We start from the raw sequence: 16,611 nt of genomic DNA, 5'->3' as shown, positions 1-16,611 counted from the left end.
GGGTTAGATCTCCAGCATCAAAAAATAACTATGAATAAAATATAAAACATCTCATTATTAATAGCTGCAAAGACTTCTATGACATAGATGTGGTTGAATTTGTTCTACAAAATGTCATATGGATAATTTGTTTGACTATGACCTATGAGAGTTAGAAAAACAAAGTTTATGACAGTGGTACAGTGCCCCATGCCAATGGAAATAATACCAAACAACATATGGTAACAGTGATTAATATGATTTTTAACTTTGACTTCAGCCTATAACCGACACAAATACCCTCCCCACATCAAAACCAGCTCTCACCACACCCCTGCTGCTCTCCACCTGCACCACCCATCAGCAAGCTTGATTGAAGATCCATTTGTAGAATTAGAGTGGTCTGGATCACCAGGAAGTGAGGAGAGTTGTGGATTACATGATGCATTTTTGTGTCTCTTCCAGCTTGATGCAAACTGATGAAATATTTCCATCAATAGATTGATTCCTAGGGATCAGTGAGTGAGGGGGTGATCCCTTAAAAAGTGGGACTACCCTGGGAAGGACAGGTTCTGTGTCTAAAATCACTGTCAGTCTTTAACCCTTCAGAATAGGCGTATCTGATCCGTTTTCTTTCTTTACTCAGAGGATCCTCAACTGCTTCAGGTGTGAAATTCCCAAAGACTCTCTATTAGGAGGTAAGTCTATGAGGGAAGGTGAGGCTAGGAAGCCAAAATCCTAAAAGACCTAGCTTTCCAGCTTTGGCCACTGACAGTCTTGGTTTTGGATAGTTAAAATTTGGGGGAAAGAAAGAAAACAGATTGAACTTCAAGTTCCCTCTGAACAGTCTGTGCTGAATGTGACTCCCAAGGGTGGCTCTCCTGTTTCTACTCTGCCCTGTCCTACCTTCCTCTCAATCTGGCTAGGACTCACCTTCCACCTCACCTGAATCCCTTGCTGTTTGAATTCTTATCTCAGTAATGACACCATCCATTGCTCCCTTGTTAAGGTTTAGCCCATTTTTATTTTCTCTCTCACCTTCACAGACAAACTCTAAGCAACAGTTTCAGCTGATTTTGCCTCTGGTCTGCTTCCAGATCCTTAATTAAGTTGCTGAGGCTGGACTCAGACTTGCCATCTTCAGGACCACTCCTTGAGCTTAGGACACCCTAAGTCTCTGAATCACCCGCAAGACTATTGCCAGAGTCTCTTGATAGTTGCGCTGAATATGTCACAACTGTGTCCAAGTGGCTTTGCTATTGTTAGGATACTGGGGATTGAATCTAGGGGCGCTCTACCACAAGCTATATCTCTAGCCCTTTTTATTTATTTATTTATTTATTTTCAGATAGGGTCTCACTAAATTGCCCAGGCTGGCCTTGAACCTTGATCCTTCTGCCTCAGCCTTGGGAGCTGCTGGGATTACAGGCAAGTGCCACTGTGCCTGGCACTTTATGGCTTTTATGATGGCCAAAACTCCATACAACTATCTTCCCAACCTGGCTCCCACTTTTTTTTTTTTAATATTTTTTTAGTTGTGGTTGGACACAATACCTTTATTTTATTTATTTATTTTCATGTGGTGCTGAGGATTGAACCCAGGGCCTCACACATGCTAGGCGAGTGCTCTACCACTGAGCCACAACCCCGGCCCCCAGCTCCCCCTTTTTAACTGCAGTCTTCACATCTCATTCTCCTGCTCACACACCTTTGCTAAACAGCCTGCACGTGCCGACATTTGTCCATGCTGCTCCACACCAGTCTCAATTTGGCTTTATCCTTCAAGAGATGAAGCAAATGCCACCCTGTAACTTGGATTTCATTGTTCCTTTCCTTGAGTTACCATTGAATTTTGCATAATCATTATCTTCTCACCTAGACTCTGAACTTGTTGAGGGCAGGGACTTATTCCTGCACTTAGCTTGGTGTCAAAGTCAATAGTCACTCAACACAGTATTATTGAATTAAGTAGTCCTTACAGTTTGTACTCCACGTGGGGCTGATATATTGCCTTGTGTTGTGGTCTTTTCAGGTGTATGAGGTGTGACCAAGCCTTGATATGACTCATTATTTAACAAGCATTTATATATCCAAATGACAGCTGCTTCCTCACTCTTCTTTGCCTTGGAAGATTGGAGACAGTCTAGCTGCATTGTCTGGACTTTTGGAACACCTCTTGGATACAACTCTGACATTTAATAGTACATCTTTTCAGTATCTTCCATGGTAGCAATTTTTTTTTTTTCATTCAACATTTATTATGTACTTTTCAGCTGGGTGTGGTGGTGCAAATCTGTAATAGCATGGCTCAGAAAGCTGAGGCAGGAGGATGGCAGGTTCAAAGCCAGCCTCAGCAACTTGGTGAAGCTGTAAGCAATCTAGAGAAACCCTGTTTTAAAATAAAAAAATAAAAAGGGCTAGTGGTGTGACGTGGCTCAGTGGTTAAGCGCCCTTGGGTTCAATCCCTGGTACCAATATATGTATGTATTATGCACTTTTCTAACCTAGGCACCATGTTGGTGCTGGGTCAAAAATAAGATAAATCAGGCCCAGTGTGGTGGCACATGCCTGTAATTCCGGAGACTCAGGAGGCTGAGGTGGGAGGATGCAAGTTTCAGGCAAGCCTCATCAAGTTAGCAAGTCCCTAAGTAACTTCATGAGACTTTGTCTCAAAATACAAAGGAAAAAGGTTTGGCAATATAGGTCAATGGTAAAGTGCCTCCTTATCCTTCATCTCTTGAAGGATAAGTTCTGTGGAGCTGCATTGACAAAGGTAGGTAGCCTATGATCAATTCAATCCCTAGTTTAAAAAAAAAAAGAAAAACAAGATAAATCAGACATAAATTTACTATTTGGCAAGGGAGAAGAGATCTGGACAATATCTTCAATACAAGGTTCAACGATATCACTCTAGAGGTTGGATTTGATTTTTGAAAAAAAAAAGCCAAGTCCTCTGGTTTCAAGTCTCCCAAAGCCACAAGGTGGCTGACAGAGCTATCTTTAAGTCAATTTGTTCTGAAGATTTCCACACAGGAGTCCATGTGTTTCCTATATCCCTCTTCCCCTAAATTAATTTGGCATGGTTAAGATCCAGACACCCACTAAATGAACACACTTTTCTGTACCTTTAGTCTTCCCAGCTAAATTATAAGCTCTTTGAGGGTAGGGGCTGAGGTCCTGTCCTTCCTGTTTTTACTAGTGGGCACATAGTACATACTGGATAAATCTTTATCGACTTACTACTACTGAGCCCAGAACGAGTCTCTTGCCATACCGCACGGATCTCACACTGACTGCTTTCTCCCACATGCTTTATTCTTCCTAATGACAGCTTTGCGGATCCTGAGGGACACCAGAAGACAACTGAAAGGAGAGGACCAGCGTGGGGGCACCAGTGGCGGATCTGGGAGTCGAGCTGAGAGTTCCTGCTTCCTGGTTCCCTGGAGCAAGAAGTGTCCTTCGTTGGGAGTCGCGGGAAGGGAGCAGCCCTTCCTGCACTCCGGGCGCCCGCCCCTTCCCCGGTCTTTCACCCCGAGCGTGTCAGGACGGAGGCAGGGGCTGGGTCCTCCTGGGAGACACCCCATTCAGGCAGAAAGTAAAGTTTTAGGCTTCGGGGAAAGGGAGTCGGGGCTCCGCCCGGAGGAGAAGAAGCAGAGGGGCGAAGAGAGTTGGAAGCAAACTGGGGCTGAGATCAAAGGAAAAATGCGTGGCGGGGAGCGATTGGGCTGGACGCAGAGGTCCGGGTCCCAGAACTGGGATATCGAGGCCCGCGTCCCCGCCTGGGCGCGCTCAGCCTCCCCCACCGCCGCCTGCCAGCGACCCGCCCCAACCCCGCCCCGCAGCCCGGCCCGGCCCCTCACCCGCCGCCCCCTCCCGGGCGTCCCAGTCTCCTCCCCGAGGTGCCGGTGGCAGGGCCGCCACTCCCTCCGGCTCCCTCCCTCGGCTGCGCGCATCTCATACCAGCCTTCATTCCGCACATTCCAGGCGTCCTCCTGGCAAACTTGAAGCCAGGGGGTGGGGAGGGCCGCAGCTCCCGGTTCCGTCGCCCGCCGCCGCCGCATCCCGGTCAGGTGAGTGGCGCCCGCCGCGCCACCCCAGCCCCACGGGGCCCCCTCCCGACCGTGCGCCCTCCGCCCGCCGCGCCGCGTGCTTCCCTCTGGGTGCTCTTTTCTTGCCGCCGTCCGTCTTCCCGCCTTGGACTCCAGAGCTGCTGGCGCGCTCGTCCAGCCGCTTTCTTCCCTTCGTGCTCCGGCGCGCTCCTCCCTGCCCTCTCCCCCGCTTCCTCCCTTCCGTCCGCTCCCCGCGTCCGCAGCAGTCGCCCCGCGTTCCCTTCCTCTCCGGGTTGACTCACTCCGCCAGGAATTGGGATCTTCGTGTCTTCCCGACAGTCCCATTCTGGGAAATCTCCTCCCTCCGCGCGCTCCGCTCCGCACACCGGGGCCGGCAGCTGCAAGCTACGCTCTGGGGGCGCCGGGAGGGTCAGTCCCGCGGACCCACTCTTCCTTCGCCGGCCCGCGGCACTCTGCCGGAGCCCCCGCACTTTGCTGGTTGACCCCCTGTCGTCCTTGCAGTGCGGTTGCCCGCCTCCCGGGACGCAGCCGAGCCGCGGCTGGGAAGAGTCGGCGCTCGGGGCGAACTAGCTGCAATTGGCGGAGCGCGCGCCCACCCCACCTCCCGCATCCCGGGACCCGTAAGGCTGGGAGTCGGGAGTTGGTTAGACTTTGCCAGAGGTCGGGCGTCTAACGTAATCCAGGGACCAGATGAGGAAAAGAGCAGGGCACGTGGAGGCTGTGCCGCTGAGGATCGTAGAGGCGATGCGGATTACAGGGTCGGGAAGTTGGCAGTGGAGCCCAGGGACTTTGGGGAAATGGGGTCCGGGTTGTGAAAGGACCAGAGAGAGGCAGAAGCGAGAACATTGGCGACAGAATTGTTTCAGGACCCATAACCCCGTTTCTGCTGGGCTCTTTTCTGTCTTGGAGGAGAGAGTCTTGGAGGGATGTGTACTGGCTGTTTTAAGGGCTCAGGCGATGCGAAAAGTGGGGGACATCTGCAAAAATACGTGCTCCCCAGGGGTTGTGAAGCTGTCACCTTTCAGCCTGAGAACTAGTGGACCAGGGGAATAGAACTCCCAAACACTTCCGCTGAAGGCCACCCAGGAGCATGCCTCTGTGCATATGGGAGGAAGAGGATTCCTGACACACTGGGTGTCTCTGCTTAGTGGGTTCAGGTGACATCTGACTGTGCCAGCCTCCTTAGCTTTGGGTGTATGTGAGGGTGATGTCTGTCTATGACTCACTTTGGCTTCCAGTAGGTGGATTTGTTTGTGTGAACGTGAGTGACAGTGTGTGTGCATATTTCTGCTTCAGGAGGGTGCTGAGTCTGAGTGCCTGAGTAGGTGATGTCTCTTCTCTAAAAAGTTTTCTCCATGAGGATGTTGATTATAGTTCTGACTTCTTCTTCCCTGTACAGTAGGAGCAGGGAACAGTGTCTTTTTTTTTTTTTTTTTTTTATACAAGGAAGAATTGACTGGTTGTTGGAGTGTGTGACCCCCAGGCTCCCAGCTACCCTGGACTGGGCAGAGCTGAGAGAAAGCTGTCTACACCTGCCTCTTCCAGACAGCTGTCTTTCTGCGGGAGAGTGAATTCTGTCCTTGCTTGGAATAGTTTGCAGGACAGACTGGTGGAAGGCTAAAGGAAGTTGAGATCTTTGCATTTAGGTGATGGGGTGGTTTATTGGGAATGTTTGTGGGGGTGAGCCCCTCAGAAGAAAGAGACCATTTTGGATGTTGAGATGTGTGTAGATAGTGCTTTTATTTCACTCCAAGGACAAACAGGTGTTGATGTTTACCAGCTGTGAACTACTTTTACTGGTTCAATGCTGGAGTTGACCAAGCAATCAAGTGGAAGAATCCCTCATTCTCTTTCTTTCTTTGTGTGTGTGTGTGTGTGTTATTGGGATTGGACACAGGGTCTCTTGCATGCTAGGCAAGTGCTCTACCACTGGGGCTACACACCTACTCCCGAATCTCTCATTCTCTACAACTTGCTAGACCACTTAACACTTCTCTGTGGGAATAAGAATGAGTAGCTCATTGCATGAGTGCTTTAGTGCTAGTCCAGGAGGTAAGGTTTGCTTGTGATTTGCTGGTTTTGTCCATGAGATTGGCAGGAGTGACACAGTATATGGTGGGCAATGACAGGAGGGGATCATCACAGGCAGATCTGGCTTCAGAATTCTTCTTCATTTCCTGATGTGAATATCATGTTTAGGGCTTCTTGGAAGAAAGGAGGGAGAAACTGTCAGAGTCAGGCAGGCTCTGGTCTTTGCCCTTCCATCCACCCTGAGGATGGAGCTACTGTGGTGGGAATTACCTCACCCTCCCACCTGCTCGGGCCGGATGTGCAGCTAGTTCATAGGCAGCACCCAGTGTTGAAAGGGCACAGGTTTAGGGTCAGACCCCCACACAAATAACAAATAACAACAGTAAGTTTAAAGCCCCAGGCTTAGTATCCTGATGGATAATATCAAGAAGGGAAGGGTTAATTAATACCCATCCAGAATGTTTGTTGTGAAAACTGAACTTTGAGAAGCACCTACCAGGATAATGCCCAGCACATTCCCAGGGATCCCCCAGCTGATACTGTCCCCAGTATTTTCTAAGCTTATTATAGCAAGGAACCTCTTTTTTCCTGTAGGGATTAATCATGTTTTTTCCCCTGTGTGGATTTTTTGTATGTGTTTTGTAGTGTTGGGGATTGAACCAAGGGCTTCAGGTTGTATGGGATTTTTTTTTTTTTTTGGTTATCAGGGGTTGAAACCAGGAATGCTTAACCACTGAGCCATGTCCCCAGCCCTTTTTATTTTTTATTTTGAGACAGACAGGGTCCCGCTAAGTTGCTGAGTCTGGCCTTGAACTTGTGATCCTCCTGCCTCAGCCTTCTGAACTGTTGGGATTACAGGTGTGTACCACTGCATCTGGCTCATTAACTCCCTCATTTTAAACATGGGGAAACTGAGGTCCGTAGAGGGACTATAACTTTCTTAAAATCATGCAACCTGTGAACAGCAGAGCTGACAGTAGAACCCATGCCCTTCCCTTTTGCATTCTCCCGCTGGTGTATCCCATATCCCCCATATCCTCATCTCCCCAGCCACTTTTGTCCAGGCCTGGAGGCTGCTCTAGTCTTATGTGGTGGTGCCTACCATCCTGTGGCTCAGATAAGGTTGTTGGAGGCAGATATACTCTCCTCTGGCCCAATAGAGGAAGAAGCCATTTCACAGAAGGATCTACGCAGGTCGAGTCTGGAAGGGGCCTCAGGAGATCCTTCAGATATATCCTTCTTCCTCCTCCAAGATCTATGCATTACTCTGCCAGGAAGAGAAGGGCTTCCTATCTTTTTATTTTCTTCTTTTTGGTGCTGGGTAGAAGACAGGGCCTGGAGTATTGAGCAACCTCAGCCTTCCCTGTCTTTTCAGATCTGGGATGCAAATGTCACAGAACCTTCTTGGTTTCCATTCTGGTCTAGTGCCTGTGACTGTCACAAAGTAATCCCTATTGCTAAAAGTGTGGCTCCTCCTCCCCCTTCCCAGTGGAAGTAAAGGACATTGGTCCCTGGCGTTGGGCCTTACCTTCCTGTAGTTGAGGCCAGTCTAGTGGCAGTTGGAAATTCAGGGCTTATGAGGGTGGCTTTACCTTGCCTGTCTCCCTTTGCCCCTATGACCCTCTCTTGGCAGAAGTTAGGCAGAAGTCCGTTTAAAGCTCTGAAATTGGAGCTGAACAGCTGCTCTCTAGCACCAGGGCCCCAGGGGCCCAGGTAGAGGCGGAGAAGGCTGGGGTGGGGGTAGGGTAGGGCAGGGCAGGGCAGGGCAGGGCCTGGCTTTGTTGCTGGGAGCACCTAGTCAATCTCCTACTGCTGTATTCTGATTCCAGCCTTGCCTTGACCTCTTCTGAAATGACAGTTTTCTCCTAGCTTTGGTTTTCCTGTCTGATTATCAGTGCTATTCTAATCAACTGTGTGATCTGGTTTGGGGACCTTCAGCTGATGGGGACTGGTCCTTTGGGAAATTTTCCATCAGGTCTCCCTCCAGTCTAAGTAAGGTCTGTGCTTACAGCCTCTTGTGTTTAATACAGGCCTCTCCTGTAGAGGCGGGAGGATGGGCTGGACTCCAGTGTGGGCCAGCTCCTTGGCTTGGTGTGGTGTGGGCAGGCCAGAGCCCCCATGGGTGGGGACCGGGCTTCCTTTGACCCAAACTTCATGGGAACAATAGACTTCAGAGCAGTCACCAGGGGCAGGAAATGGGAGCTGTGTTAAGGCAGGGGTGACCCTCCTGGGGGATGGGATTGCATATCCGTTTGAGTGTTAGGGGCAGTGCAAAGGGCATTGGGGAGGGGCTGATGACACACAGGGTGGGCCACTGGGGTGGGGCTCTTCTCCTAAGGGGGCTGTTGACTCAGAGTGAAACTTGAGCTCTGAAGGCCCATTATTTGGCTGAGGGCTCAGCTTTGTGTCCTTCTAGCAAAGATCTGCCAGCCTCTGCTCATGCCAAGCTCACTCCTGCCAAAACCATGCCTTCCCCTTCCCTTCGAGCCCCTGAGATGTCTTGGTGAGTTGCCCTGGCCAGGATAAAAGGCAAGGGTTGTTTCTTCCTGGCTGTCCTCCATCCTGGCCGCCCTCCATCTTGGCGTTGAGCCTTCAGTAATAGTTGATGGCGAGGCGATGTTGTTGGGCAGAGCTCTTGGTGGGGAGGCAACAGACCTGGGGTGACTGGATGAGGAGGGATTTCTTCAGCCACAGTCTGTAAGACAGGCAAGGGGAGATTCCTGCCTGAGGCAGGTGGTGGAATGTTCTGGGAGGCAGAAGATTGTTATCTCACCTTCATCTATGTAAGGGTGGGACAGATTTAGTGAGAGATAGGAGCACTTTGCTTTGGGGGAAGTGACAGTCAATCCACCTGAATTGCTCTGAGTTCAGGTTACCAGATTTTTTACATCAATGTTGGGGCTTCTGAGAAGCCCCAGGAGTGACCACTGAACCCCTCACTGCCAGGCCTGGGAGGAAGGTAAGGATGCAGGCAGCAACGCCCCAGAGGGGCAGGATAGGGCTCTGGAAATGGCAGACCGCTGAGCTTCTTATTGCTGTCTTGCCCAATTATTGGTCAAATTCTGTTTTTGTAGTGCTGGGACTTGAACCTGGGACCTTGGACATGCTTGGCAAGTTCACTGAGCTACACCCCTAGCCTTCTATGTAGGTCAGAGTTCTGAACCAAAAAAATCCATGGAGACGTTGAAAATGAAGTCAACATGGATTTACTCTACCAAGTGTTGGGGGAAAATTTCATTTAGGAGGAGAAATATTCAGTAAGGATTTTAGCCTTATGACTTTCTTGGGTATAGGAGAAATCCATGTGGCCTGGTGAGACAGCGGTGAGATGAATGTGGCTGAAAGCACCCTGGGTCCTGACTCCATAGTTCCCATCACTCAGAAGGAGGTTTCCAGTGATAATGAGCCCTGAATCTCTCTTTGGTTTTTTTTTTATCTGTTCTGTGGATACTGAGGATAATAAGCATTGGATGACAGAACCAGGATTCAAAATCATCTCATTTAACTGGAATTGCTGAGATTAAGCAGAAAGATGAAATTATTATTATTATTATTATTTGTCTAACTCTTAAAATTATTACAGACCGGCTGCGGTTGTAGCTCAGTGGTAGAGTGCTTGCCTCCCAAGTGTGAGGCCCTGGGTTCAAACCTCAGTACCACATAAAAATAAATAAATAAAAATAAAGATATTGTGTCCATATACAACTAAGAAAAATATTTTTTTAAAAAAGAGACTAATACAGAGTCATTGTTGAAAACCTGGAAAATAAAGAAATCATGAAGGAGAAGAAAAATTGGTAAATCATACCATAACTTGGATGGGTTAATGGTGTGATGGGTTTATGTCAGGAATACCTTTGTCACTGAGCTCTGTGACACTGACCACACTGAGAGTCTGGTTTTAGAAATTGGTAGAGACATCTGTCTTAATAAGAATTGGGGGTAGTTCAGTGACAGAGTCCTTGCCTAGTATGATCAAGGCCCTGGGTTCCATCCCTAGTATTGCTAAGAAAGGAAAGAAAGAAAAAAAAGAGAGAGAGTTGACCTGGCTATGATTACGAGTGTCTTAACAGAGCTGGGTGGGAGGTTAGAACCTGCCCACCATCAGGGTGCTGTCATTTTGCTGCTATTTCTCCCTTCTGGAAGGCAGGCCCTCTTTGTAGCAATAGTGTGTTAGGTTTATCTGATCTGAAGTTACTTCCTTCTGTAAATAACTTCATTGCATGGAACTTTTTTTTTTTTTTTTTTTAATCAGGGATTGCACTCAGGGGTGCTGAGCCACATCCCCAGCCCTTTTTATTTTTTATTTTGAGACGGGTTCTCACTAAGTTAACTAGGGCCTCACTGAGTTGCTGGGACTGCCTTGAACTTGCAATCCTTTTGCTTCCACCACCCGAGTTGCTGGGATTGCAGGTGTGTGCTCCTGCACCTGGCACATAGAACTTCTTTACATAGAACTTGTTAGGGACACTTAGGAAGAGGGAAATTGGACTAGATGGCCTCTACTACCTCTTTTTCCTTGACTCTGTGGTCCTGGGCCTCAGTTTTTTTTGCATGTTAGCTTGTGAGATTGCACTGGAGGATATTACCACTTCAACATTCTGGGATTCCTGCTGGAGGGAGGTAGAGCTGAACTGCTTTTCAAACTGGCCTTAAAGGTGGGAGAGGGGCAGTGTCAGGGCAGTTACAGGAGGAGAATGGGGAGATGTGGGAGTTATTGCCTGGCTCCCACCATCTTTATGCAGCTGAATGAGCAGGGTGTCAGTTGCAATCTTGGTCCTGTCCTGAGCCTGGAAATGGGGAAGATGACCCAGCATGGACTAGGAGCAATGGTGTAGACTCCAGTGCAGCAGAGCAGTCCTACAGAAATACAATGCAGATAACGCGTATATTTTAAGTTACCTAGAAGCCATACTTATTTATTTATTTGCAATACCTGGGATTGAACCCTGGGCCTTTCACAAGCTAGGCAAGCACTGAGCTACATCCCCAGCACTCTTTATTTTAAGACCAGATCTTCCTAAGTTGCCTGGGTGACCATGAACTTGTGATGCTCCTGCCTCAGCCTCTTAAGTGGCTGGGATTACAGGTGTCCACTACCACACCCAGCTAGGAGTCACATTTAAAAAGTACAAATGTGATAAAATGATTCAAACTTTCATGTTTATAAAATTATCATTTTTAACCTGCAATCAATAGTAAAAAGGATTAGTGAGATTACTATTTTTTTTTTTTTTTTGGTACCAAGGATTGAATTCGGGTACTTGACTACTGAATCACATCCCCAGCCATATTTTGTATTTTATTTAGAGAGAGGGTCTCATTGAGTTGCTTAGCTTCTCACAGTTGCTGAGACTGGCTTTGAACTTGCGATTCTCCTGTTTCAGCCTCCCAAACTGCTGGGATTACAGGCGTGCCCCACCTGCCTAGCGAGATTACATTTTTTAATGCAAAGTGTTGGAAACCCAGTATGCATGTTACACTTTATAGTACATTTAGTTTGACTACCTGCATTTCATTGCTTATTAACCACATGGCGCTAGTGGGTCCGTTTGGACTGTGTAGTTTACAGCCAGCCTTGTGGATTTGAGTCCCTATCTTGCCACTTGTCAGGTGTAGACTTTGGGTACATTATGTAACTGCATTATGGCTCAGTTTCTCCATCTGCAAAATGAGGATAATGTTAATAGAACCAATTTCATTCAATTGATGTGAAGATTGAGTTAATATTTATAAAATATTTAGTTCTTCAGCTTCTATTAAGCCCTGTATAAGTGTTTGTCAAATAAATGACCATAAATGGTCCTTAAGACAAGCTGAAATTTGTAAGAGGGAGAGGCTAGCGATATGCTTGGAAAGAACCAATTGTGCAGTGGTCCCGTGGAGTCACTGATAGGCCATGCCTATGCTACAGTAGTTCTGCATCATGAAATTGACTTCCAGTCAGATAAGCACAATCAGTTACTGCTGCAAAGAGGGCCTGCCTTCTGGAAGTGAGAAACAACAGCCCCTTGATGATGGGACAGGCTCCAATCCCTCAGCAGGTGTGTCCTGAGCATCTGTCTGCCTGGGGCTTGGAACTGTGCTGGCTGGCGTGCAGGAAGCAAAGCATCCTTAGCCTTGCTGCATCATAAATTGCATGACCTCATGTTGGAATGGGAGGTGGAGTCACTTCCAGCACTTGGGAGTTTAAGCAATAGTCTTGCTGCTTATGCAAGAGCACATGAAGCCATCTCAGTGGCTTACTCTCCTCAGAATACCACCATCCCCAGCACTGTCTGCTCTCCTCTCTCGGCCCAAACTATCTGCTGATCTATAGCAGTCACAGAGTACCCACTGTGTGCTGGGCACTGGACAGTGGGGGAACATGGATAGAAGGTACCTATCCCACAGACTGAATAGCTAATGATAATCTGTGGGATGAAAGAAGGGCTAATTAGAGGCACAAGTAAGTGCTGTAGGTGCTGGTAAGGGTGATTCACTCTGATGGAGCTGGGAGGAGTCAGGGAAGGCTTCACAGAGGAGGGGGCGCCTGACCTGGCTTTGTGGATGGGTAGGGATTTGATAGCTCTGAGTGTGTGAGAAAGAGAGAGGGACCCAGAGAAGGAAAGATCTGAGCAGATATGTAGTAGAAGAAGGGAGATAGGGATGAAGTGGATTTGAGCTGTACCTCAAAGGATGTGGAGGTCTTGTTTTTCATTGTTGTTGGGCAAAGGATTGAATCCCTGGCCTCATGAATGCGAGGCAAGTGCTGTGTCACTGAGGTATTCCCCCAGCCCAGAACTTGTTTTAACTTTTTAAGGATGCATGTAGCACAATGTATCTCTTTTTTTTGAGGAGGGATACCAAAGGTTGGAGGGGGGGGTGCATTAATCAAGAGCCACATCCCCAGCTCTTTTAATTTTGCAACAGGGTCCCACTAAATCATTTAGGGCCTCACTCAGTTGCCTAGGCTGGCTTTGAATTTGCGTTCCTCCTGCCTCAGCCTCCCAGTCTGCTGGGATTACAGGCATGCGCCACTGCTCCTGGTTGCAAGATATACTGTTTATATTGTACAGTTTTATGGTTTTGACAGATGAACAGAGTTATGTATTAACCATCACAGTCAAGCTGCAGACAGTTCCAACTCCCAAAATTTCTTCATTTAATATCAGTTCCCCTCCCTCCCCCATGCCCATCCCCTGGCATCTCTGTCTGTTTTGCCATTCCTGTAATTTTGTCTTTTCCAGAACATCGGGAAAATGGAATCGTCATGTAGTTAGGTAGCTTTCTGGGTCTGGCTTCTGTCATTTGGCATAATGCCTTTGAGAGTCATCCAAGTTGTGTATGTTGATAGAGAAGGAAAGATATCTGAGCAGATAGGAAGTGGAGTGATTTGAGGGCCGTTAGTATTCCATTACTGTGTATGGTATTCCACCGTGTTTATCCAGCACTGGTGGAAGGGTGTTTGGGTTGTTCCCAAAATGTTCATTATGAATAAAGCTGATATCAACATTTTAGTACAGGTCTTTGTGTGAATACAGGGCTTTATTTCATTTTTATCAAAACCTAGGAGTAGAATTTCTGGTTTATGTGGTATATGAATGTTCACTGGTTTTTGTTGTTGATGATGATGTTGTGATACTAGGGAATGAAACCAGTGAGCTACATCTCCAGCCCTTTTTGATTTTTATTTTGAGATAAGGTCTAAGTTGCCTAGGCTAGCCTCAATCTCGTCCTTCCAACTTGCTGGGATCACAGGCACGCGCCACTGCACTTAGCTGTTCACTGCTTTAAGAAACTGTCAGAGTCGGGTTTTGTGTACCAGTACTTAGGGGCACTAACCCAATGAGCCACATCCCCAGCCTTTTTTTTTTTTTTTTTTTTGTATTTATTTAGAGACAGGGTCTCACTGAGTTGCTTAGGGACTGGCTAAGTTTGTCTCAGCCTTCCAAGACACTGGGATTACAGGTGTGTACCATCATGCCTGGCCAGGGTATTTATCTATTTTCCAAAGTATAATGCTTTTCATTCCCACCAGCAACATAGAGGTCCATTGCTCCATATTCTTAGCAGGGTTTGGAACTGTCAGGTTGTTGGTTTTTTTCCTTTCCATTCTGATAGTCATGTAATGGAATCTTATTGTGATTTTAATTTGCATTTTTCTGATGACTGATAATATAGAGCATCTTTTCATATGCTCATTTGCATTGGTATAACTTCTTTGGTGAAGTGTCTGTCCAGATCTTTGGCCCATTTTTCTTTTTGCTTATTTTGAATGTTCTTTAATATTCTGGATACAAGCTCTTGCTAGGTATGTTATTTATACATTTTTGGAGAAAATTCATTTACACAGAAATGAATGGGTAGAGGGACTCCAAAGTTGAGCTTAGAGTTTGGTGTCCTGAACCTTGGCTTTTTTTTTTTTTTTTTAATATTTTTTTTTTTTAGGTGGATACAATACCTTTATTTTATTTTTATGTGGTGCTGAGGATCGAACCCAGTACCTCACCCATGCTAGGTGAGCGCTTTACCACTTGAGCCACAACCCCAACCCTCAGGGTTTTTTTAGGGGCAAAGGTGGGACTAGGATGAGGAGTGGGGTACACCTTGGGTGGTTTATGACAAAGAAGTGGAACAGGGTCTTCCATGAAATTCCTGGCTGAGTATCTGCTACAGATCACACTTAAGAATAAGAGGTCCAGGTCACCATCTTGGTTTGTGGGGCATCCTATCCTCTCTGGATGGTGGAAGGTACCTGGTCCATTTCTCATGACCTGTTGGGTCAGGCTGTGTGGTCCCCCTCCCCTAAAGCAGAGGCTGGTGCCCCCACCCTTGTATCATTCTTGAACATGGCTTTGTTTCCAAATTGGATGAACATGCATTCTGGAATGGGAGGTGGGGTGTTTGTCATGCCTGCAGGGGTAAGCCACTGGGTGTGGCTGGTGCAGGAGAGAATCAGTGGGGGTGAGTTTTCTGGGTCAGGATGGATCCTTTGCTTTGGTGGCCTCAGCCAGGATCTGAGGGCTTTGGGCCATAAACAGAATTTCTAGAGTATTTCAGTCCTATCACTGTCCAGCCAGAGTGGCTCTGGGAAAGAACATTTCCATGAAAAATGACCAAGGGGATGGAGGTGATAGCATACGCGACTATAATTCCAGCAGTTTGGGAGGCTGAGGATGGAGGATGGCAAGTTCGAGGCAGGACTCAGCAACTTAGTGTGAGGCTCTTTCTCAAAATAAAAAATAAAAGGGCTGAGGGCATGACTTAGTGATTAAGTGCCCCTGGGTTCAATCCCTGATACCTTCATACCCCTCAAAAATATGACCAAGGGTAAAGTGGGTGCTGCCCTCTGCCTCCTCTCCAAGCTCTGTTCACCCTGACCCACTTCTATGCTGGGAGCTATGGCTGAGAGCTCCTGTGCCAGGGGTGCAGCCCTTTGTGAGAGGTGATTAAGGCCTTGAACTTTTGAGTGGGGTAGAGTGGAAAATAACTACTTTTTCCATTGAGCGGCTATCAATGTCTCCAGGGTCCTGAAGGGGTCCATGTGACTCCCTGGTGCGCTTGGGTCCTGGAAAGCTGAGCACTTTTGCCTGGCTCTTGCCAGGTGTGCACCTGAGCTCCCCGTCAGGGGGCCTGTGCTGCATGGGTATCTGGTTTGGTAGGGTGAGGGCAGCCCTATCCCAGCAGCACGCCGATGTGCAAACTCATCCTGAAGACTGGTGAAACAGGCATTTGGTGTGAGGCCCTTAGGGTATATTCTGGCAGTGCCCTGGAGGAATTGCCATTTGATGGAATTCCATGGCAAGTCCTTCAAGTCCTTCTGTCTGGCAAAGACTTCTTAGTTAAATCATCTATTTTAAGATTTGTATTTTCACAGGACAGCTTACTTAAGGTGAAGCCAACTGTTTTGGTTCAGTACTTGGCCACTTGAGTACTTTCATTATTTTATGTGGTGCTGGCAGTTGAACCCGGGACCTTGTGCATGCTAGCCATGTACTCTACCACTGAGCTACACCCCCAGCACAAGCTTTCATTTTATTTAGGAACCCTTTTTTAAGGCTCCAAGAAGAAAAGAATACAAGATTTAAACTTTTCCCAGCTCCATACTTTATTTTTTAATAGAATAAATTTAAACACACACACACACACACACACATACACACATATGATAGGCTGAGCATGGTGGTGCATGACTGTAATCTCAGCAACTCTGGAGGCCGAGGCAGGAGGATTGCGAGTTCAAAGCCAGTCTCAGCAACTTAGTGAGGCACTTAGCAACTCAATGAGACCCTGTCTCTAAATAAAATATAAAAACAGGTTGGGGATGTGGCTCAGTGATTAAGCAACCTTGGATTCAATCCCCAGTACGCAAAATATGTGTGTGTGTATATAAATGGTATTTATTTATTTTGGTTCTGGGAATTGAAACCAGAGGTGCTTAACCTGAGCCACATGCCCAGTCCTTATTTTTTTTTTTTTTTTTTGTTTTGAGACAGGTTCTAGGTAAGTTGCTGAGGCTGGCTTCTAATTTGTGATTCTTTTGCGTCAG

At 47.3% G+C, this 16,611-nt stretch overlaps 1 protein-coding gene and 1 long non-coding RNA gene across 6 annotated transcripts in view; one reads left to right on the top strand and one right to left on the bottom strand.

Annotated features, from left to right (window-relative positions):
- Positions 1-222: 222 nt before the first annotated feature.
- Positions 223-4,122, bottom strand: LOC124078551 (uncharacterized). Its single transcript, XR_009224796.1, has 2 exons — positions 3,940-4,122; positions 223-3,419 (listed from the first exon to the last, which is right to left on the bottom strand). It is a non-coding gene; the product is annotated as an uncharacterized LOC124078551 (long non-coding RNA).
- Positions 3,885-16,611, top strand: part of Tead4 (TEA domain transcription factor 4) — a 72,908-nt gene continuing 60,181 nt past the window's right edge. For 2 of the 5 annotated variants that reach the window (XM_046423387.2, XM_058572357.1), the window contains exon 1: positions 3,885-4,049. The gene's annotated coding sequence lies outside the window, so the exon portion shown is untranslated. Of the gene's footprint in view, positions 4,050-4,312; positions 4,670-4,700; positions 6,939-16,611 lie in introns of those variants that run through there. The other 3 variants (XM_046423388.2, XM_058572355.1, XM_046423386.2) reach the window with 2 other exon arrangements.

This window comes from Marmota monax, unplaced genomic scaffold (genome assembly GCF_021218885.2).
Source record: "Marmota monax isolate L192 unplaced genomic scaffold, Marmota_monax_Labrador192_F-V1.1 WCK01_AAM20220418_F8-fsc00356, whole genome shotgun sequence".
NCBI lineage: Eukaryota > Metazoa > Chordata > Mammalia > Rodentia > Sciuridae > Marmota > Marmota monax.
This window is presented reverse-complemented; position numbering and strand designations above follow the sequence as displayed.